Here is a 24,960-nt window from a genome sequence, read left to right on the forward strand (position 1 = left end):
CTAACTATAACTAACTAGACCAGACTAGCTCTGAGCCACGTGTAGAAGGTGCTAACTGATATATACACCCTGACTGTCACTACAGTTGTCACCAGTGGAAAGAGGCAGAGTGCTGATACCTCGTATGTTTTATAATGGGAAACCCCCCTCTAGTGTTCTGCCTGGTGATTGGTTGTGTTCTGTCCTGTGTGTTGATTGGCTGTACTGGGTGTCTGTCACTTCCTGTCTGTATCTCATTATGTGCATGAGTGCATATCATGACATCCCCCCTTTTATAAAAAAGAAAATTTGTCGGTTGCTTGGAGCATATGCGACTGTATGTACATGTATAACTATTTACATTAAATGGCGAGTGGATGAATATATACATGAGAGGTGTCTAGCATGCAGATACAGAACAAAATTTACAAGTTAAATGTCTATAAGTCCAATCTTTGGGGCTTGCGTCGGATCCTTGTTGACCGCCTGAGAGGTGGAGGTGGGGACGATGGCGCCTTGACAGGCGGGATTGCTGCCAGATTGGTGGCTTTGTGGTGTGAGGTGTCCGGAGGAGGCATAACAGCATCTGGAAAAGTAAGACTTGGTGGTGGGCAGGCAAGTTTGCTTAGTGCCCTATTGTTGCGTCTGACAATGGAGCCATCAGCCATACGAACCACAAACGATCTGGGAGCAGCCTGTCGAACAACAACAGCTGGAGCTGACCAGCCTCCATCAGGTAGCTTGATGCGAACAGCATCTTCCGGAGTTAGCACAGGCAAATCGGTAGCATGACCATCGTACGTCACCTTTTGCCGGTTTCTGAGTTGCTGCACCTTTTGCAGCACTGCGAGGTCATCCAGGTCTGGTAAGTGTATGGCCGGAACAGTTGTCCGCAAGTCTCTATTCATGAAGAGTTGAGCCGGAGACAGACCGGTGGACAGAGGGGTTGCCCTGTACGCCAGCAGCGCAAATTTGAAGTCAGAAACAGAGTCCGCAGCCTTGAACAGGATGCTGCATTGATTTACGTGTATGACAGCACGCCATTCATCCGCAGAATCCTCATTGAGGATTGATAGGCGTCTTGTTGAATTTGAGGAGGCATACTCACATGTAGTGATGATGCCCACACAATATGGGGACTCCAGCCAGTCGTCCTCTGGATCCGTAGTGCTACCAGGATCAGAATCCAGTAGACCTTGCTGTACACATCGAACGCGCTTGCGTTGGAAATGGGATCGCTGACCCTTGACCGGTGGTGCAGACCTGCACAAGACTGCATAATGTCCAGGCTTCCCACAATTTAAACATTGCCCCTGCCTTTTGCAGGGCATTGCCGCTTTAAGTGGTTGGTGCCACAGTTCGGACACGTCATGACGTTGACGTCGTTATGCTCCGTGCGTCATCGCACATGCGGTGAGGTCAGCCGACATTTGCACCTGCGCAGTTTGGTCCTCGGCCACTTTATTCTCCCGTTCGTGTTGCGCATGCGTGGGGCCCCGGGAAAAGCACGCAAAATGGCCGCCTTCATCGATACTGAGGCGCCGCATCCGGGCGATGATCTGTCCACTCTCTGCCTCGTGGGAGGCAAGTTGTTCATGTTCTGCCAATTTGAAACAGGAGTACCGATTTCTCGCCTGTTCATGCACTTTACACGTCTCGATTGCGACTGGCCGGGTCATGTGTTTAATTTTGAGGAGTTGCTCCCGCAAAGAATCGGTGTGCACCCAAACACGATCTGATCCCTGATGATGGAATTAGCGGTGTGACCATAATTGCAGGACTGCGCTAATATACGGAGATGAGTTATCATAGCATTTACAGTGCAGAAGGAGGCCATTCGGCCCATCGAGTCTGCACCGGTTCTTGGAAAGAGCACCCTACCCAAGGTCAACACTTCCACCCTATCCCCATAACCCAGTAACCCCACCCAACTCGAAGGGCAATTTTGGACACTAAGGGCAATTTATCATGGCCAATCCACCTAACCTGCACATCCTTGGACTGTGGGAGGAAACCGGAGCACCCGGAGGAAACCCACGCACACACTCCGCACAGGCAGTGTCCCAAGCCGGGAATCGAACCTGGGACCCTGGAGCTGTGAAGCAATTGTGCTATCCACAATGCTACCGTGCTGCATTAGTTAGAAAGGATTGGAAAGGTTCATCCTAATCCTGAAGGCGTTGCTGGAAGACATAGCACTCAAAGCTCTCATTTGTTTCGACTTCACAGTGACTGTCGAACTTCGCCAAAACGGTCTTGAATTTGGTCTTGTTCTCGCCATCGGTAAAAGTAAACGAGTTGAAAATCTGGATGGCTTGGTCTCCCGTAGTTGATTGGAGCAGCACGGTTTTTCTGGCATCGGACACATCCTTGAGGCCTGAGGCCTCAATGTAGAGAAGGAACTTCTGCTTAAGACCCGCCAGTTGGCGCCGAGATTGCCGGAGATCCGGAGCTGTGGAGGGGCCTGGATCTGCTCCACGCCGCTGGAAGGCGCTTGCTGGTCGTCACGGAATCACTCGAGGTAAACCACTTAGATAAAGTAGACTACTGGTACCATGTCGTGTTATTCACCCTGGGGTAACATGGACTGCAACTGGATGCAGTTGTACTTGAAAGTAGACACCAAACTTTGATGCAAGTTCAATACGCTTTATTGAACTTGCTGGGCAGTGCACACAGTTTGCTGTGGGTTGGCACTCTACTAATCTAAGCGCGCTAACTGTAACTAACTAGACCAGACTAGCTCTGAGCCACGTGTAGAAGGTGCTAACTGATATATACACCCTGACTGTCACTACAGTTGTCACCAGTGGAAAGAGGCAGAGTGCTGATGCCTCGTGTGTTTTATTATGGGAAACCCCCCTCTAGTGTTCTGCCTGGTGATTGGTTGTGTTCTGTCCTGTGTGTTGATTGGCTGTACTGAGTGTCTGTCACTGCCTGTCTGTATCTCATTATGTGCATGAGTGCATCTCATGACACATGCCTTCTCTGTTCGCCTATTTCTTCCTTTGCAAGCACTCCTGGTCCGCCTATCCATGCACTGGTGTGGGACTCCTCCTTACGGTCGTGTCCACTATCAATTTTCTAAGTAAAATCCAAGAAAAAGTTGGGTAAAAGGTCCAAAGGTCCCACCCGAGCCACCAAATGTGCGACCTACTCCTTCATGCCTGCCACCGGAAGACTATCCTAGTACCTTTTAACCTCAGACGTCTTGGAAATCTATTTTCATTTCTCTAGTTTCCTTAACTAGCTGCTCTTCATATCTTTGCGCCATGGCATGTGTTTTCCTCCAGCAAATCTGAGAGAGATGTTCCCCCTCTAGCATTCTAAAATCAACTGCTTCTTGCAAAACTGTGAGAGCTGCCTTCTCTCTCACTACCCATATACTTGATACCATATTCGGTCTAAATGCTACCTGGATATCAAGAAGAGTCACAATCACCTCACCTATTGCAGAAAGTAAAAGCTCATGGTATAGGGTGTAACAGAGCAGCATGAATTGAAGATTGGTTCGCCAACAGGAAACAGAGTTGGTATAAATGGGTGTCTTTCTGGATTGCAGAATGGGACGAGTGGTGTGCCACAGGGATCAGTTCTGGGGTCTCAACTTTATACAATTGATATAAATGTCTTAGATGAAGGAACTGAAGGGGCGGTAGGGTGGCATTGTAGTTAGCACTGCCTACACACAGCACCAGGGACCCCATGTTCGATTCCGACCTTGGGAGTCTGTCTCTGTGGAGTTTGCACATTCTCCCCATGTCTGCGTGGGTTTCCTCCGGGTGCTCTGATTTCTTCCAAAAGTCCAAATATGTGCAAGCTAGGTGGATTTGGCCATGCTAAAATTATCCCTGTGTGTCCAAATTTAGATGGGGTTATGGGGATAGGGTGGGGGGGGGGGGGGGGGGGTGCTGGGTAGGGTGCTCTTTCAGAGGGTCGATGCAGACTCAATGGGCTGAATGGCCTTTCTCTGTAGGTATTCTATGGGTGTTAAATTTGCTGACAAGACAAGGATAGGTAGAAAGGTAAATTGTGAAGAGGACAAAAGGAGGCTACAAAGGAGCATAGATGTTAAATGAGTGGATAAATATCTGGCAATGGAGGATAATGTGGACAAATATGTAATTGTCCATTTTGGCAAGAAGAATCAAAAAAAGGTTGTTATCTAAATGGTGAGTGATTGTAGAGCTCTGAGATGCAGAGGGATCGGAACGTCCTAGTGTATGAATCAGAAATGGCTATTATGCAGGTACAGCAAGTAATTAGGAAAATTCATATAATGTTATTGTTTATTGTGAGGGGGATAGATTACAGAAGTAGGGAGGTTATGCTTCAGTTGTACAGGGAACTGTGAGACCACATTTGGAGTACTGTGTACAGTATTGGTATCCTTATTTAAAGAAAGATGCAAATACATTAGAAGCAGTTCAGAGAAGGTTTACCAGACTAATACCAGGACTAGGCAGGTTGTCTTCTGAGGAAAGGTAGGAAAGATTAGGCTTGTATCAAGTATTGTATAGAAGAGTAAGAGGTGACTTGATCAAAACCTTTAAGATCCTGAAGCGTACCCACAGAGTGGACGTGGAGAGGCGGTTTCCTCTTGCCTTGAGTCTAGAACTAGGGGTCATGTTTGAAAATAAGGGGTCACTCATTTAAGACGGAGATGAGGAGAATTTTTTTCTCTCAAGAGGATTACAAGTCTCTAGAACTCTCTTTCTCAAAAGGCAGTGGAAACACAGTCTTTGAATATTTTTAAGGCAGAGCTAGTTAGATTTGTGATTGGCACGAGGGTGAAAGGTTATCAGGGGTAGGCAGCATTGTGAGGTTGAGGTGACGATCAGATCCGCCATGCTCTAATTGAATGATGGAGCAGACACGAGGGACCGAGTAGCCTATTTCTGCTCCTACTTTGTAAGTTCATATGAATGGTACAACCTCTACTAAGCAAGCTGGTCAAATCCAAAAGGACATAGTTGTGAAATTAGGTCTGTGACAGGTGGTGGGGGTACCAATTAGAGGGAAAAACAGAATTACCTGTCACAGATTTATCTGTCCATGAAATTATTGGTAGAAGTGACCACAGCACAGTCATTTTGTATATGAAGTCTATCTTTCTGTTGAAGACGGTGTCCATTGTGTTACATGGCAGCACAACCAAGCTAAATGGAATAGGTTTTGCACAGATCTAGTAACTCAAAGTATCCATGACGTACTGTGAGCTATCAGCAGCAGAATCGTACTCAACCAATATCTGTAATGTCATGACCTGGCATATCCCCCACTCTGCCATGAGGGAGGGGTTGTCAACCCTGGTTCAATGAAAGGTGCTGGAGAGCATGTCAGAAGCAGAACCAAACATAGCTAAAATTCAGGTGTCAATCTGGTGAGGCTACAACACAGGAATGAAGTGACAGTAAAGTTGCCATGTCCCTGATGACCATAGGCTGCTTTCCCCTTTGAGGGGGAGAGCTGACTGGTGGTGATTTAACCTGAGGATCATCACACCTCAGGCGAAGGGCAAGGTTGTGAAGGCGAGCCTTCATGAATAACCTCAGCTGGTACGGGAATTGAACCCATGTGTTGGCCTCGCTCTGCATCACGATCCAGCTGTCCAGCCAACTGAGCCCATCCAGTCATGAAAGGTGGTGAACAATTAAAGAACTAACAGGATGCTCCTGAATGACCCTGCCGCTTACCTGTCCTCCATGTCCCGGAGCGTAGTGCCTCTTCTGGCCACTGCAGCGCAGTGCTTGGAGAGTTGCCGGCCAATCTGATTGCCGGGTAGCTTTTTAAAAATTCATTCATAGGAAGTGGACGTCGCTGGCTGGGCCAGCATGTATTGCTCATCCCTGTGGTAATTTAAGAGTCAACCGCATTGCTGTGGATCTGGAGTCACATGCAGGCCAGACCAGGTAAGGATGACAGATTTCTTTCCCTAAAGGGCACTAATGAACCAGATGGGTTTTTACAACAATCAACAATGGTTCAATTATCATTAGACTTTTAATTCCAGATTTTTTTTATTGAATTCAACTTCTTGATCTGCCATGTTGGGATTCGAACCTGGGTCCCCAGAGCATTACCCTGGGTCCCTGGATTACTAGTCCAGCGACAATACCATTATGCCACTGCCTCCCCCAGTCCTGCTCTCCAAGGTGGGACTTCCTCCTGAGTGAGGCCTAGTGATGTTGCCATTGGATGGAGACCTGGGTTCCTACCATGGCAGATGGCAGAAATTTGGATGTGTTCCCCTGCCATCTTAAAAATTCAGGCCAAGATGTCAACCTGAAAGTTACAATACAAGACTCCTTGACGCCACTTGGACAAATATTAGCGAGTGGCTTCAAGATCACCATTGCTGATAGGAGGTTTTTTTTTTTTTTTAATTGTAGATTTATTCAATCAATTGAATTTAAATTCCCCAGCTGCCAAGGCGGGATTTGAACTAATGCCTCTAGATTATTAGTTTCTATCTCTGGATCACTAGTCCAGTAAAGCAGCTTTCACCACAAAACAGCTTTCTCTCTCGCTTCACAATTTCCAGATGTGAACATCACTGGGATTGGTATATCACAAATATGAACTTGAGAAATGCAAGTGTAAGTGCAATGTCATAAATTAATATTAGCTCCTTAGGCATTATTGTAAACACTTGAAACAGCCTTTTAAGACAATTTAACACTGGGCACAATCCAAGGGCCATGCTGTGCTGGAAAAGTAGTTTGCCGCAGCACCGCTCCTGGGATCTACCCAGCTCGCCATGCCTTGCGCGATCCAATGTGATCTTGCGAGATGTTGCAATGTAAATCCCATTCATTGTGTGCGGGATCACTTTCTGGCAAATCTACATATCCGAGTGAGGCAGTAAGCCTCATTCTAATGTGCAGATTCCCAAGGTACCTGAGGCTTTGGGATTCATTCCTTTGGCTTAGAGACCTCGGACGAGCGATGTTCAGCACTGGTCCCCACAAACAGGGACGAGACGGAACTGCACTTGTAGGAGTCTCCCAGGGGATCGGAGGCCCCCAGCTGCATGCCCTTTGGGCAGGATGGTGCTCTGGCTGTGCCACCTGGGCACCCTGGCACTGCCAGCCTGGCACCTTGCCAGTGCCACTTGGGTGCCAGCCTGGTACTGCCAAGGTGCCACTGCCATCTGGCATGGTCACTGCCACGGTGCCAGGTTGGCACTGCTAAGGTGCCAGGCTGGCATTTTTTGTGTGTGCATGATCGGGCTGGAGCGCTGGGGAACAAACGGCTAAACACGCTCACCAGGGGAGTTTGTTCCCTTTTGGGAGAATCGCACCCACTATCCTTCATCAGGATTACCATCTAGATAGTGAAACATTTAAAGAGTCAATGGCCAACAGTGACTACCATGAGCTCTGCATGAAGACATTGATAAAGAAATGCAATTCTAAGCATTCTGCAGTGGCAGCAATCTTCCTGCTGGCCTTCATTACTGGACCATCTGCACTGATATTTTAGAACACCTACACTAGCAACTGATTTTAACTAATTTATGCAAAAGCGCATTTAAACAAGCTGCTCTCGGTTTCATGGAGTTTCTCTGAATAAACACAGGAAGCGCAAGCTGTTAGATAAGAACATTAGCCTGTAAATCTTCACTGAATCTGACTCCTGCCTTCTATTCATGAATTACTATCAATAATCAGCAAGATAGGTAGTCGGGACAAATATACAGATGATTCATGACTGATCACATTTCCAAAGATATCTACAATCAGTTTATTATTTCACTTGAAAGGTATAATTTCACCAGGGTTTTAAAATATATAGGATACACAATATTTTACCATAGGAAAGGACCATACAGCCCAACAAATGCATCCCCTTTGCAAAGATCAACTCTAGCATGTCTCTGAATTCCTTCTTGCTCCAGAAATGTATTAATTTATTGAATCAATTCATGCAGTTCATTTTAAATATATTGCTGGAAATATACTTTAAGCTCATTATCCTATAGATAAAGATGTTGTTTCCATTTATTCCAACTTCCTCATTTATAATTTTAATTCCCTGAAATGAGAGACATTCATTTTAATGAAGAGTTTGACAGTATAAGTCTGACCAATGCCCGTTAAAATACTGAAAACTTGAACTAACTCACCTCAATGTTGAATATGTGAGCTGACATTCAATAAGAGGCATTTTTGGAAATCTTTTTAAAATTACATTTTATGTCGCTCCATTGCACATTGTAATTTATTTGCTGTAAAATTTAGAATGATACATTCAACTACTAGTAGAGCACAAGGAAATACCTAGATGATTGAATTATGGAATCACAGAATTACACGGCACAGAAGGAAGCCATTTGGTTCATTGCGTCGGTGCTAGCTGAAAAAAATTGTTTTCGTACTCAGTAGATATCATCGACCAGAATACCCTTTCCCAAAAAGAAGCCTTTGCAGCTTAATACAGGAAATCATTATCCTTGTATTTCAGAAGTAAATTACATTTGATTCAGCTTTAGATTTAAACAGCTCTGTGTTCAAACAACATTAAGGTATTCAAGGATGCGTGATACATGACAATTTTGTACGTCTGAGCTCAGATGGAACTATCAGAATTCAAGGTTTGGCAGACAAACTGGCATGGATTTTAGAGGCAACTTTCCATTTATTGTCTTAACTGCCTTGTCCCCAACCCCCCCCAAAAAAAAAAACACGGCACATTGGGTCTGCAGCACATTATATTATTATTCGTGAGAACCATTTTCTTATTCTACAGTTATTCAGCCATTTCATGAAGGGATTGTGCGTGCATCATTTGAAAGCTATACCTTTTCTGTAATTTCCTTTGCAGAGTTACATGATTGTAAGGATTAAAATTTACACTACTTGAAGTAATCTGCTTACTGGATTAGACCTGGTTTCATTTTACATTGAACACACGCTTTCAAAAACTGGAATTGGAACAGAAGTAGGCCATTCAACCCCTCAAACCTATTGGGTGATTCTTTTTGATCATAGCTGATCTTTGCCCCAACTTCATTTACCCATCTTTGCTCCATATTCCTTGATATCTTTATGTAATAAAAATGTAGGTCCCAGTCTTGCAAGTCTCAAGTGACATTTTGGGGGGAGCCAATTCCAGATTTCCACTACCCATTGTATGAAAATGTGCATCCCGATAACATTCCTGTGTGGATTACTTCTAATTTTTGTCATGATATTCAGGTAAACATCATAGCACAAACATACATATATACTGATGGACAGATCAACGGACCAATCAACACACACAACACCACAGCCAATCACAGGCAAGAGCATAAACACCATAAAACGGGGAACATAACATTTCCCGCGCATTCCAGCAGGAGACAGCTCAGGGCACAGAGCTCACAACAAGCCACTCAGACATCCACCATGTGCTGAGTGCAACCCAAGATAGTGTTCGGAATAGGTCCACAGATTCAAGGGTTATGATCGAACCAAAATAACCAGTTTACCATTGTAAATATATGTTAGTAATAAAACTGAGTTGTACCATCCGCAACCGTGTTGGTTCGTCTGTATAGCAGAGCAACCAACACAACATAGTACCAGGATTGGAACCCGGTAACTGTGAGAACTACCTACGAATCCTCAGGAATCTGCCATCCTGCGCCATGGACACCGACAGCACGCCGCAGCCGCTACAAATAGCTGGAAACCTCGGCGGCAATTGGAAGCTGTTCAAACAGCGCTTCCAGCTCTTCCTGGAAGCCAACGAAAGGGAGCGCGCTTCGGACACAAGGAAAATCGCCCTCCTCCTCTCCACGGCAGGGCAACACGCCATCCATGTCTACAACTCCCTGGTGTTCGCGGAAGGTGAGGACAAGACCAAGTACAAGACGGTCCTTCTCAAACTCGACCAACACTTCAGCGTCGAGGTAAACGAGAGTTTCGAGAGGTATCTCTTCCAGCAGCGCCTGCAGGGTAAGGATGAACCCTTTCAATCCTTCCTTACACACCTCCGTATCCTCGCGCAGTCCTGCGGTTACGACACCACCTCAGATTCAATGATTCGGGACCAAATTGTTTTTGGGGTCACCTCGGGCACCCTACGCCAGCAGCTCCTCAAAATTAAAGGCCTCACCCTAGCCTCCGCAATCGAAGCCTGTGTCCTTCATGAAAACGCGACCAGCCGCTACTCCCAATTTCAAGCGGCCGAGTCGGCGCGGCAGGTGTCCTACGCGGCTGGATCGGTGAGGCAGGCATCCTACGAGGCCAAACGGGTCCAGGCGATCGAGTTCCTCCCGGCCCACGGCCCGGACGAGGGTGGCCATTTTGCCTGCTTTCCGCGGCCTCCCGCGTTTGTGCGCGCCAAAAAAGACGTCGACGCAGAGGGACGTGATGCGCAGGTGCGCTTGATACAAGACTGAACTGCGCATGCGCGGTGGCGCAACGAACGCCATGACGTCACGATGTGCGGCAACTGCAGAGCCGCACATTTAAAGCGGCAATGCAGGCAAAAAACCGACAATGCCTCCGCTGTGGCAAGATGGGCCACTACACTGCCTGTTGTCGAGCAGCTCAACCTGCCAATGCTCCCCAATTCAGACAACCTCGCAGGGACGTGCGGACCATTCAGCCTCCTTACTACGAGTCATGCCCGGACGATATCCAGACCAGTGACACAGACAACCGGGACGCCTTCCGTGTTGCGGTCATTGATAGGAACCGGATGTCTCCAGCCAGGACCCACCAGCCGTTGCAAGTGAACAGTGTCAATCCGGGTGATGAATGGTGTGCCACCCTAACGGTCAGCCGATCACCGATAACATTCCGTCTGGACACTGGCGCCTCCGCCAACCTCATAGCATGGTCAGCCTTCTACTCCATTAAGGTCAGACCACCAATTCGGCCATCCCGTTGCAAGATGGTCGACTACAATGGAAACATTATCCCGGCCATGGGATCCTGCCAGCTCCAGGTGACACACAACACATACACGGCCACACTGTCATCCGAAATAGTCGGATCATCAAAGGACTCCCTGCTCGGCGCACAGGCATACAAGGTTCTCCACCTCGTGCAGCGGGTCCACGCTCTGTCTCCGGAAGGCACATCAGACTTCCCGGATGCAGAATTTAGGGCACAGCTTCAATCGCTCCTCGCTCACAACCAGGAGGCAGTCGAAGGCATGGGCACACTGCCCTATACCTACAGAATACGACTCAAACCGGACGCCACCCCTGTCATTCACGCACCTCGCAGGGTCCCAGCGCCACTCAAAGACCGCCTCAAGCAGCAGCTGCAGGATCTCCAGGACCAAGGGGTGCTATCCCGGGTCACGGAGCCCACGCCATGGGTCAGCTCCATGGTGTGTGTTAAGAAGCCCTCTGGCGAGCTCCGGATCTGCATTGATCCAAAAGACCTCAACAACAACATAATGAGGGAACACTACCCCATACCCAAATGGGAAGAGATCAGGAGCAAAATGGCCCAGGCTAAAATCTTTACAAAACTGGATGTCTCGAAGGGTTTTTGGCAGATCCAACTGGATCAGTCCAGCCGAAAGCTGTGCACCTTCAACACCCCTTCCGGCAGGTTCTGCTACAACAGAATACCATTTGGCATCATCTCGGCATCCGAGGTCTTTCACAGGATCATGGAGCAGATGATGGAAGGCATCGAAGGGGTGCACATCTACGTGGACGACGTCATCATCTGGTCCACCACACCACAGGAGCACATCTATCGTCTCCAGGGCGTCTTTGCGCGCATACGTGAAAACGGCCTGCGCCTCAACCGAGCCAAGTGTTCTTTCGGCCAAACCGAGCTGAAGTTCCTGGGGGACCACATTTCCCGGTCAGGGGTCCGTCCGGATGCAGACAAGGTGAGCGCCATTACAGCCACGCCGCAGTCGGCAGACAGGGAAGCAGTGCTACGCTTCCTAGGCATGGTCAACTTCCTGGGGAAGTTCATTCCCAATCTTGCCTCCCACATGACAGCTCTGCGCCACCTCGTCAAGAAGTCCATGGAGTTCCAGTGGCTACACACACACCAGCAGGAATGGGAGGAGCTCAAACTTAAGCTCACCACAGCACCGGTATTGGCGTTTTTCGACACATCTCGTGACATTGCCTAGCCCTGCTAGCGTATCGCTCGGCACCACTAGCCACTGGCCTCTCACCAGCCCAGCTGTTAATGGGTCGCGCCCTCAGGCCCACTGTGCCTTCCATTCCGGTCCCCACAACCAACCATGCGCCGGTACTGCACAGGATGCAACACCTGTTCGCCAGAAAATGGCACATGACACACGGGTAACTGATCTTCCTGCCCTGACGCCTGGAGACGACGTCCGCATCCACCTACCAGGTGGTGTCTGGTCAGCATCTGCCGAAGTTCTCCGCCGCGTGGCTCCCCGCTCGTTCCTGGTTCGCATGCCTGATGGCTCCATTCGCAGGCGAAATCGGCGGGCTCTTCGCCTGCTTCCACGCTCGCTACGGGAACTTACACCGGTGCCACGCCCTCCTGTTGTTCCTGATGTCGACTTGGTGGAGCTTCCTGCCACCATGCCCATTCCGTCGTAGCCCGTGGCCAGGCCCATTCCTCAGCCGGTGGATCCTGACCCACCCTTGAGGCGGTCAACCCGCATTCGTCACCCACCTACTAGACTGGACTTATGAGCCTGTTTGAACATTGAACTCACTGATGCATAATACCACTGTGTTAATATGTTTCTATTTTTCCTTGTCGTTACAGGTGTTCGTTTTGACGTTCAACATTTCCCCGTCTTTTGTTTATGGTACAATCCCGTTGATATGTCGCACCTGACATCACCCCTTGTATACAGTTTAGCCTCATGTACATGCTGTAGATATTGCACACACACATTCAGCTGCACTCAGTACACATCTCTATTTATAACCATATAGGCACATGTTCTTGTAAAAAAGGGGGGATGTCATGATATTCAGGTAAACATCATGGTGCAAACACACATACATACTGATGGACAGATCAACGGACCAATCAATACACACACAACACCACAGCCATTCACAGGCAAGAGCATACACACTATAAAACGGGGAACACGACACTTCCCGCGCATTCCAGCAGGAGACAGCTCAGGGCACAGAGCTCACAACAAGCCACTCAGACATCCACCATGTGCTGAGTGCAACTCCAAGATAGTGTTAGGAATAGGTCCACAGATTCAAGGGTTATGATCGAACCACAATAACCAGTTTACCATTGTAAATATATGTTAGTAATAAAACTGAGTTGCACCACCCGCAACCGTGTTGGTTCGTCTGTGTAGCAGAGCACCCAACACAACAATTTTAAGATTGTATCCCACCCCCCCACCCACCACCACCACCACCCCCACCCCCCACCCACCACCACCTGACTTTCCCCACCAAAGGAAATATTATGTCTGCATCAACTCCATTAAATCCTTCCATCATTTTAAACAATTCAATAAGATCAACTACCTACCTTCTAAATTCAAGAACATAAAAGCCACATTTTTGCAACCTGTCAATTAAACTTTTTAGGCCCATGTATCATTATGGTCAATCTGTACTGCAACTAATCCAAGACATACATATCCTATTTCAGTACAGTACCGAAAACCAAACACACTGTTGCAAGTAGGATCTGACCATGGCTCTGCACAACATTTTCTCTTTTGGGGCAGCACTAGTTGGCACTGCTGCCTCACAGCGCCGAGGGCCCGGGTTCAAAATCCGGTAGCGGCCTTGATGTGAGTGGTCGCAGACAGGGCAGCTCCTGCTTGAAGGCGTAGAGAAGAACTCTTTTTATCCCTAATCGGGTGTAATTTAGACGGAAAAGTGTAACAGTAGGTCAGAGGAGGAGTTCCCCCCGAGAGTTGAATGTCTGCTGGTTAGCAAACCCGGCAGAAGGTGAAGGACTTGGCCAAGGTGTTGGAAGGGATCTGTGGCACAGCAGCTAGTGGAAAGATGGCTGAGGGGAAGGGTCAGTATAAGTAGCAAAGCCTCAGATGGAACAGTTGATGGCCTTCATCAAGGAAGAGTCCCGCCAGTAGAGGAAGGAGATGCAGGAGGATCAGTCGAAGGCCATCGAAGGGGCTTTGGCACCCCTGAAGGGAGCGAACAAAAGGGTGGAGAAATGCTTGGAAGTCGCAGATCTGAGTGATCCAGAGGGTGATGTTAGGCCGCAGCGATCGGGTGGTGGCACTGGAGGCGAAGGTGGGGCTCTTAGCAGACCTTTGCAAGATGTTGAGGGCAAAGGTGGAGGAGCAGGAAAATAGGGATGGGTGCTGTACCCGGCAAAACTATGGGTGACTTATAAAGGTTGGGAATACTACTTTGAGACCCCAGAAGCGCCAATTGACTTTATTAAGGAGTATAAACTGGGGAGACCTAAACAATTTTAGGAGGCGGAGGTGCTGGCACTTGAGGTAATGGAGAATGCGGGTAGAGTGGGGTTTGGAGGGAGGGGGGGGGATTTCTTTTCCTCCGATGTGGAGTTTTTTTTTCTATTTTTCCGGTGGGTCAACATGGTAACAGGGTGATAAGTTGGTGAGAGGACAACTGTCCCCCCCTCCTCCTGCTGCCTATGGCTGTGCTTTTTCTTTTTGTTTGTCTTTGGGGAAGTGATCTGTGGTTTGATATGAGTCTTTGTTTGGGTGAGGGAGGGTGCGGTCTGCAGGGAGCCATCTTTGCAGAATACAGAAGTGAGGGTGGGAGAAGTCAGTAGGAGCAGCCTTGGGGCAGGAGTTGTCACCATGGCAGGTAACGCTGGTGAACGGGAGTGAGGTGAGGTAGAAGACAGAGAGGTGGGGAGGGGAAGGGAGGGGATGTGACGCAGTGAGGTTGGAGAAGAAACATGGTCAGGGACGGAGAAAGGGACCATCGTGGATGTGCCAGGTATCGGGTGAAATTAACGGGGGTAGAGCCGAAAGGGAAGGATGCTGGATGGTAGGGGGTAATGGAGGCGTAAACCCCTGGTACGGCTGATGACATGAAACATGCGAGGGCTCAATGGACCGGTGAAGAGATCTCGGGTTTTTGCGCACCCAAGGAGTTTAAAAGCGGAGGTGGTCTTTCTGCAGTAGACCCACCTCCGCATGAAGGACCAGGTTAGGCTAAGGAAGGGATGGGTGGGTCAGGTTTTCCACTCGGGGTTTGATTCAAAGTCGTGGGGGTGGCAATTTTGATAGCAATAAAATGGGGTTTTTGAGTGCAAAGGAAGTGAGGGACCCGGGTGGGAGATATATGATGGTGAGTTGGATATTAGAAGGGACGCCGGTCCTATACTAAGACCTTTGTTAATAAAATAGACAGGAGCATCACGAGCTTCGTGTGGGCAGGGAAAGTTCCGAGAGTAAGGAGGGGGTTCCTTCAGCGTAGTAGGGACAGAGGAGGATTGGCACTACCGAACTTGGGCGATTACTATTGGGCCGCCAATGTGGCAATGATATGTAAATGGATGATGGAGGGTGAGGGAGCGGCGTGGAAAAGACTGGAGAGAAAGTCCTGTAAAGGGACGAGTTTAGAGGCGCTGGTGACGGTGCCGCTACCGATCTCACCTAAAAAGTTTACCACGAACCCGGTTGTGGCGGCAACATTGAATATCTGGGGACAGTGGAGGCGACAGAGAGGGGTGCGGGGAGCCCTGGTGGGGTCCCCAATCAGGAACAACCATAGGTTCGCCCCAGGAAGAATGGATGGAGGATTTCAGAGCTGGTACCAGTTGGGAATTAGGAGGGTGGGAGATTTATTTATAGATGGGACTTTTGCGAGCTTGGGAGCATTGGAGGAAAAGTATAAGTTGCCCCGGGGAAATTTCTTGAGATATATGCAGGTGAGGGCGTTTACTAGACAACAGGTGAGGGAATTTCCGTTGCTCCCGACACAGGGGATACAGGACAGGGTGCTTTCAGGGGTGTGGGTCGGAGAGGGCAAGGTGTCAGAGATTTACCGAGTGATGAGGGAAGAGGGGGAGGAGTTGGTGGGCGAACTAAAAGGAAAGTGGGAAGAAGAACTAGGGGAGGAGATAGAGGAGGGTATGTGGGCTGATGCCCTAAGCAGGGTAAATTCCTCTTCCTCATGCGCCAGGCTTAGCCTGATTCAATTTAAGGTGCGACATAGAGCACACATAACGGGAGCAAGATTGAGCAGGTTCTTTGGAGTGGAGGACAAATGTGGGAGGTGTGGCGGGAGCCCGGCAAACCACACACATATGTTTTGGGCGCGCCCGGCACTGGAAGGGTATTGGAAGGGAGTGACGGGAGTGATTTCGCGGGTCATGAAGGCCCGGGTCAAACCAGGCTGGGGGTTAGCTTTATTTGGAGTTGCGGAAGAGCCGGGAGTGCAGGAGGCGAAAGAGGCCGACGTTGTGGCCTTTGCGTCCCTAGTAGCCCGGCGCAGGATCCTACTCATGTGGAAGGAGGCGAAACCCCCCGGACTGGAGGCCTGGGTAAATGATATGGCGGGGTTCATTAAACTGGAGCAGATAAAGTTTGCCCTGAGAGGATCGGCTCAAGGGTTCACCAGGCGGTGGCAGCCATTTCTCGACTACCTAGGGGAACGTTAGAGGGAAGACAGATGACCAGCAGCAGCAACCCAGGGGGAAGGGGGGGGGGGTTTAGTTTAGTTTAGGTCAAAGATAAAGGGGTTTTGTTACTTGTGTATTGTTAAAAATTTCTGTATTGTTATTGTTGCGTTTGCTTTGTAAGAGGGGAAAAATTGTTGTTTGGGAAAAAAATTTCAATAAAACATATTTAAAAAAAAAAAAGAAGGGACGCCGGTGGTACTGGTGAATGTTTATGCACCGAATTGGGAAGATGTAGGTTTTATGAGGGGTGGCTGTCAGCGATTCCAGACATGGCCACGCACCAGTTGATTATGGGAGGAGATTTTAATTGTGTCCTTGAGCAGAGGGTAGATAGGTTGAGTCCCGGGTCAATGGATAGCATACGAATGGCAAAGGAGGTGGGCGGGTTTTGGAAAAGATGGGTATGGTGGACCCGTTGCGTTTCATGTGTGGGGATAGTAATCTCGTACCTTGCGCCCCACTGCCTAGAGATTCGGTTTAGATAGGGACAGGATAGGGAGAAGTATAAATAGGAAACAAAGAAATGGCAGACGAACTGAATAGTTACTTTGCATCAGTCTTCACGGTGGAAGACACCAGTGGGATGCCAGAGCTCCAGGAGAACCAGGGGGCAGAGGTGAGTGCAGTGACCATTACTAAGGAGAAGGTTCTGGGGAAACTGAAAGGTCTGAAGGTGGATAAATAACCTGGACCGTATGGACTACACCCCAGAGTTCTAAAAGAGATTGCTGAGGAGATTGTTGAGGCACTGGTGGTGATCTTTCAGGAATCACTGGAGGCAGGAAGGGTCCCAGAGGACTGGAAAGTGACTAATGTAACACCCCTGTTTAAGAATGGACGGAGGCAGAAGACAGGAAATTATAGGCCGGTTAGCCTGACTTCAGTCATTGGTAAGATTTTAGAGTCCATTGTTAAAGATGAGATCGCGGAGTACTTGAAAGTGCATGATAAAATAGGACTTGTCAAGGGAAGGTCGTGTCTGACAAATCTGTTAAGAGTTCTTTGAGGAAGTAACGTGATTTATTTAGATTTCCAGAAGGCCTTTCTGGAAGGTGCCGCAGAGGAGACTGTTAAATAAGGTAAGAGCCCATGGTGTTAAGGATAAGATCCTGGCATGAATAGAGGATTGGCTGACTGGCAGAAGGCAGAGAGTGTGGATAAAGGGGTCTTTTTCAGGATGGCAGCCGATGACCAGTGGTGTGCCTCGGGGGTCGGTGCTGGGACCACAAATTTTCACAATATACATTAATGATCTGGAGGAAGGAACTGAAGGCACGGTTGCGAAGTTTGCAGATGAAACAAAGATCTGTAGAGGGGCAGGTAGTATTGAGGAAGCAGGCGGGCTGCAGAAGGACTTGGAAAGGCTAGGAGATTGAGCAAGGAAGTGGCAGATGGAATACAATGTGGAAAAGTGTGAGGTTATGCACTTTGGAAGGAGAAATGGAGGCATAGACTATTTTCTAAATGGGAAGATGCTTAGGAAATCAGAAGCACAAAGGGACTTGGGAGTCTTTGTTCACGATTCTCTTAAGGTTAACGTGCAGGCTCAGTCGGCAATTAGGAAGGCGAATGCAACGTTAGCATTCATGTTGACAGGGGTAGAATACAAGACCAGGGATGTACTTCTGAGGCCATAGAAGGTTCTGGTCAGACCCCATTTGGAGTATTCTGAGCAGTTTTGGGCCCCGTATCTAAGGAAGGATGTGCTCGCTTTGGAAAGGGTCCAGAGGAGGTTCACAAGAATGATCCCTGGAACGAAGAGCTTGTCATATGAGGAACGGTTGAGTTTAAAAGGATGGAACTGGCGTTTAGAATGATGAGGGGGGATCTTATTGAAACTTACAGGATACTGCAAGGCCTGGATAGAGGGGACATGGAGAGGGTGTTTCCGCTTGTAGGAAAAACTAGAAGCAGAGGACACAATCTCAGACTAAAAGGATGATCCTTTAAAACAGAGATGAGGAGGAATTTCTTCAGCCAGAGGGTGGTGAATCTGGGGAAGTCTTTGCCGCAGAAGGCTGTGGAGGCCAAATCACTGACTGTCTCTAAGTAATAATAATAATCTTTTATTGTCACAAGTATGAAGTTCCTGTGAAAAGTCCCTAGTCGCCACATTCCGGCGCCTGTTCAGGTAAGCTGGTACGGGAATTGAACCCGCACTGCTGGCCTTGTTCTGCATTACAAACCAGCTGTCTAGCCCACTGAGCTAAACCAGCACTAAAGATGCCGGGGATTGAACCCAGGGCCTCATACATGCAAAGCATGCACTCTACCACTGAGCTACATCCCTGCACAGAGACAGAGATCGATAGGTCTTTGATCAATAAGGGGTCAGGGGTTATGGGGAGAAGTCAGGAAAATGGGGATGAGAAAAATATCAGCCGTGATTGAATGGCGGAGCAGACTCGATGGGCCGAGTGGCCTAATTCTGCTCCGATGTCTTCTGGAGCAGAGGCCGGGATGGAGGCTCAATTCAGGGTTAGTGGCAGATAGAGGGTTTTGTGATAAGATGTGGGCTGTGATTAAAGATGATGTAGAAGAACTTCCGGTGGCGGCAATGAGTGAGTGAGCCGCACATTCGGGGGCTCTCACTCCGGCGGGATTTGAGGACCTGGTTCCCCGGTTTTGCGGGACTGCGGAGCGCTGGAAAGACGGCCACAGAGGTGCTGAGGAACGGGCAGAGCTGCATGGAACTGCGGGAGAGCAGAAAACAGCGCAAACGGGAGAGGAAGGGACAAAGGCATGGTGCAGGGGAAGCTGACCCGGGAGCAAAGATGAGTGGGCCTGCGGACCTCGGTCCCGGCAATCCAGCAGGTGCTGGAAAACATGCTGCAGGTGATAAAGAGCAATTTTGAGTCGTTGAAGCGGGATAACTTGGACCCACTTCAGAAGGCAGTGGATCAGCTGAACCAGAGACTGGATGCCCAGGGCGAAAAAGTTAAGGAGCTGGGAGAGGCGGTGGAGGAGCAGGCGGACGCCCAGACGACTGCTGCGCTAGAAGTCGACGGGATGAAGGAGAGACAGAGAAGACTGCTGGACAGAGTAGAGGAGCTGGAAAATAGTGCCGTAGACAAAATCTGAGGATCATCGGCCTCCCGGAGGGGTCGGAAGGGAGCTGATGCCACAGCGTTCGTGGCGGACCTATTGATGCAGCTGATGGGGGCTGAAGCCTGTCCGCAACCCCTGGAGCTGGAGGGGGCACACAGAGTTCAGGCGAGACAGGTGCGTCCGGGGGGGCCCCCCGGTCCGATGGTGATTAGGTTCCACAGGTTTGTGGAGAAGGAGTGGGTGCTGCAGTGGGCGAAGAGCGCTAAGAGCAGCACGTGGAATAACAGGGTTCTTCGCATTTACCAGGACCTAAGCCAGGAGGTGGCCAGGCAGCGAGCAGCCTTTAAACAAGTTAAAGAGGTGTTGTTCAAAAAGCAGATGAAGTGTGGTCTGCTCTTCCCGGCCCGTCTTTGAGTTACGCATCAGGGCCAACATCACTACTTCTCCGAGCCCGAAGAAGCGATGGACTTTGTGAGGGATCAGGGGCTGGTCTCGAAAAAAGGACCCACGGACGTGAGCTAGGGTCCGAGAATTACTGGTTGAAGGGACGCTTACTGTCCCTGGACTGCAGGTCGACTGTTTACTGCTTTAAAGGTGCCTTGTGTATTTTTTTATGGGAAGTTTTTGCCTGTGGGGGGAGGGTATCACCACCCCCCCCTCCCTCCTCCTTGTATTGCGGTGTTATATATTTCTTTTTTTTTTGGTGCTCAGAAAGGGACGTGGGTTAACACTTTTCTGTGTACACAGCTGGAACTGTATTGTACCTGGAGCAGCCTCGTGTTGCTGTTTGATGTTTACATCTTGTTTGATCTTTCCCATCTTAGTGAGACTGCTCCAGTAGGTCGGAGTGGGGATGGTGTGCTGGGGAGTGGGGAGATGAGGTCGGGGAAACAATGGGAGTGAGACAAGGGGGCGCACGGCACATGGGCCGGGGGCAGGCCCAAGAAAGGCAATGGCTGACGGGCGGGGTGGGGGGTTGTGCCCCCAACCAGGCTGATCACCTGGAATGTCAGGGGACTAAATGGGCCAGTTAAAAGGGCATGTGTGTTCGCGCATTTGCGGGCTCTAAAGGCGGACATAATTATGTTGCAGGAGACACATCTGAAAGTGTCTGACTAGACTATGCTAAGGAAGGGCTGGATCAGCCAGGTCTTCCACTCGGACTTGTATTCTAAGTCCAGGGGGGTAGCAATTATGATTAATAAGCGGGTTCAATTTGAGGCGGAGGGCGTAGTCGCAGACGGCAGGGGCAGATTCCTTATGGTAAGGGGCAAGCTGGAGGGGAGAAGAGTGGTGCTGGTGAACATAATTGCAGGTGAACGATACGGGGGAGGTTTCAGCAGTGACCCTGTGGGAAACGCTGAAGGCAGTAGTGAGGGGGGAGCTGATCTCAATTCAGGCTCACAGGGTCGGGGCGGACAGAGCAGAAATGGACAGATTGGTTTGGGAAATTCACCGGATAGATGAGGAGCATGCGGGGTCCCCGGGGGAGGACCTACTCAAGGATAGACTGAGATTGCAGGTGGAATTGGGGGTGCTATCCACGAGTAGGGCCGTGGAACAACTTAGGAAGGCGAGGGGAGTGGTGTATGAGCATGGGGAGAAGGCCAGCAGATTGCTAGCGCAGCAACTCAGGAAGAGGGAGGACGCCAGGGAAATAAGTAGAGTGGTTGATGGGGAGGGAAGCAGAGTGGAGGACCCGGCAGGACTGAATAAGGTATTTTGGGACTTCTATAGGAAGCTGTACACTTCAGAACGGGTACGAGATCTATCTGGGAGTGAGTGGAGGCGACTTCGTGCAGGGGCACCAGTTTGGAAGCCCTGGTCACGACTCCCCTACCGCTGTCACCGGCCAGGTACTCCACCAGCCGCGGTAGTGGGGGCGGCCCTGCAGATATGGGGCCAGTGGAGGAGGCATGTAGGGGGGGTGGGTGCGTCTGTTTGGGCTCCAATATGTGATAACCATTGATTCGCCCCCGGGAACATGGATGGAGGGTTTCGAACATGGCGGCAGGCGGGGGTGGGCGATATGTTCCTGGAGGGGAGCTTTGCAAGTTTGAGGGGCTTGGAGGAGAAATTTGGGCTGGTAAGGGGAAATTACTTTAGGTACTTACAGATGCAGGACTTTGTACGCAGACAGGTCCCATCCTTCCCACGCCTCCCGCCAATAGGGATCCAGGACAGAATAGTCTCTAGAGGAGAAGGAGGAGAGGGTAGAGTCTCGGATATCTACAAGGTGCTCATGAAGGGGGAAGAGTCCCAGACGGAGGAACTGAAACTCAAATGGGAGGAGGAGCTCGGCGGGGAGATGGAGGTGGAAGCCCTGAGTAGGGTAAATTCAACCGCAACATGTGCCAGGCTCGGCCTGATTCAATTTAAGGTAGTTCACCGGGCCCACATGACGGTAGCTCAAATTCTTTGAGGTAGAGGACAAGTGCGCTAGATGCGCGGGAGGACCAGCGAACCATGTTCACATGTTTTGGGCATGTCCTAAGCTTAGGGGGCACTGGGAGGGATTTGTGGGGTTCATGTCCCGAGTGCTCAAAACAAGGGTGGTGATGAGTCCAGAGGTGGCAATCTTCGGGGTTTCGGAAGACCCGGGAGTCCAGGGGGAGAAAGAGGCAGATGTTCTGGCCCTTTGCTTCCCTAATAGCCCGGCGGCGGATACTGCTGGCATGGAGGGTCTCAAAACCCCCGAAGATCGAACTATAGCTTTCGGACATGTCATGTTTTCTGGGTATGGAAAAAAATCAAGTTCGCTTTGAGGGGATCTGTATTGGGGTTCGCCCGAAGGTGGCAACCATTCATCGACTTCTTCGCGGGGGAGTGAACGTCAGCAGGGGGGGGGGGGGTTAGGGTAGAGTAGGAGGGATAAATAGGCAGGTAGTGTCTAGGGGAACAGAGCGGGCATGTGCAGTATGGTTTCATTGAAGTAGTGGTTTTATATTGATGGTTTTAAATTGAAGTTTGCACATTTCCGTTAGCTATAACTGTTTACAATGCCAAAAAAAACCTCAATAAAATTGTTTGTTAAAAAAAAAAAATGATGCAGAAGTGAACCAAAAAGTGGAGGTGTCAGTGGCCACATTTTGGGAAGCACTAAAAGCAGTGGTCTGAGGGGAGATTATCTTGTTCAAGGCACATGAGGATAGGGAAAGGAGGGAGGAATATGAATGGCTAATGAATGAGATAGTGGAGGTAAATTGGGAGTACTCGAGGTCGCCCAACATGGAGGGATTGGCAAGGAGGAAAACATTACAGGGGCAATTTGATAGGTTGAAGACAGGGACGGTGGTAGGACAGCTGCGTAGGGCAAGAGGGGTGCAGTCCTAATACGGGGAGAAGGTGAGTCGAATGTTAGCGCATCAGCTATGGAGGCAGACCGCTTCCAGGGAAATACTGAAGATACGGTCTGGGGCAGGTTTTGTGGTGTCGGAGCTGGGGAGGATAAATTATAGTGTTTAGGGATTGCTAGAAGGAGCTGTTTCAGGGGGGACCTGGGGAGTGAAGATGGGGACACGGTACGGTTCTCAGACAAACTGGAGTTTCCACAGTTGGAGGACGAGAAGAGGCAGACGCTAGATGAGCCCCATGGGCTGAGGGAGATACTGGACAGTATAAGCGATATGAAGTCGGGGAAGACCCCAGGGCCTGATGGTAACCCGGCGGAATTCTATAAGGAGTTTGCAACAGTCCTGGCACCGGATCTCTTGGGGGTGTTTAATGAGGCACAGAAGAAGGGGGAGCTGCCGGAGACGATGACGCAGGCAACGATCAAATTGATACCAAAGAAGGGGAAGGACCCGTTGGAATGTGGGTCGTGTAGGCCCATATCGTTGTTAAATACAGATGTGAAAGTGCTGGCTAAGTTGGTGGCTGGAAGGATGGAAGGTTGTGTCCCTGGGGTGGTTGCGGAGGACCAAACAGGTTTTGTAAAGGGCAGGCAGCTTTCTAGTGATACAAGGAGGTTGTTAAACGTGATCATGACCCCGTTGAGAGCCCAGGTACCGGAGGTAGTGGTGTCCATGGACGCGGAGAAGGCATTTGACCAGATGGAGTAGCTGTATCTGTTTGAGGTCCTGGGAAGGTTCGGGTTTGGGACGAAGTTTGTGGCAACGGTACACCTGTCATATGTGGCACCGATGACGAGTATGCGGACCAATGACATGGGTTCACGGAACTTTGAGCCACATAGGGAAACAAGGCAAGGGTGCCCGTTTTCGCTAGTGATAGAGCCTCTGGCAATGGCTCTTAAAGGTCGACAGAGCGGCAAGGAATTATGAGGAGATGAAGGGAGCATCGGGTGTCATTGGCTTGAAAATAGCATAGTGGTTAGCACTGCTGCTTCACAGCACTGGGTTCGATTCCTGGCTTGGGTCACTGTCTGTGCGGAGTCTGCACGTTCTCCCAGTGTCTGCGTGGGTTTCCTCCGGGTGCTCCGGTTTCCTCCCACAAGTTCCAAAAGACATGCTGTTAGGTAAATTGGACATTCTGAATTATCCTCAGTGTTCCCGAACAGGCGCCGGAGTGTGGCGACTAGGGACTTTTCACAGTATCTTCATTGCATGGTCAATGTAAGCCTACTTGTGACACTAATAAAGATTATTATGCGGACGATCTACTATTGTATGTTTTGGATCCGCTGGAGAGCATGAAGAAGATCATGGGCCTGTTGGGGAAGTTTGCGCCATTCTCGGGATGTTGGTTAAATGCAGGGAAAAGCAAATGGTTTCCGGTGAACGAGTTGGATTGGTGAGCCAATCTTGGGGGGATACTATTTAAGATGGCCAGAGAGAGGTTTAGATACTTGGGCATTCAGGTAGCGAGGGAATGGGTGATGCTACATAAATGGAATCTAACAAAGCTGGTGAAGGAGGTTAGGGAGGATCTGAAGAGGTGAGAAACGCTGCATCGGATTCTGCCAGGGAGGGTCAAAGTGGTGAAGATGAACGTTCTGCCGAGGTTTCTGTTCATAATCCAGACACTTCCGATCTTTGTATCCAAGTTCTTCTTTTGAAAACTGGATATGATTATCTCGGACTTTGTGTAGACAGGGAAGGTGCCCAGGGTTAAGAGGACCTTATTACAGAGATAGAGGCATAAGCAAGGGCTGGCGTTGCCGAACCTGCTACATTATTACTGGCCAGCGAATGTGGAGAAGAAGGTGAGGCGGTGGTGGGAAGGAGACAGGACAGACGTTGTGGCGTTCGCCTCTCTGATTGTCTGGCGACGTTATTCTGTTGGAGTGGCGATCGGCAATTCTCCGGGGGTAACGGCCTGGCTGGGTGACTTGTATGACTTTCTTCGGCTGGAGAAGATCAAGTACGAATTTAGGGATTCAGTGCAGGGCTTCAAGGCAAGGTGGGGGATG

General features: G+C 49.5%; 1 protein-coding gene and 1 non-coding gene across 11 annotated transcripts in view; both read right to left on the reverse strand.

Annotated features, from left to right (window-relative positions):
- LOC140409050 (protein unc-13 homolog B-like) overlaps window positions 1–24,960 on the reverse strand; it is a 933,512-nt gene that overhangs the window by 532,137 nt on the left and 376,415 nt on the right. The window lies entirely within an intron of this gene.
- On the reverse strand, window positions 18,760–18,831 carry trnaa-ugc (transfer RNA alanine (anticodon UGC)). The gene has a single exon. It is a non-coding gene; the product is annotated as a tRNA-Ala (tRNA).

This window comes from Scyliorhinus torazame, chromosome 3 (assembly GCF_047496885.1).
Source record: "Scyliorhinus torazame isolate Kashiwa2021f chromosome 3, sScyTor2.1, whole genome shotgun sequence".
In the NCBI taxonomy this organism is placed as follows: Eukaryota; Metazoa; Chordata; class Chondrichthyes; order Carcharhiniformes; family Scyliorhinidae; genus Scyliorhinus; species Scyliorhinus torazame.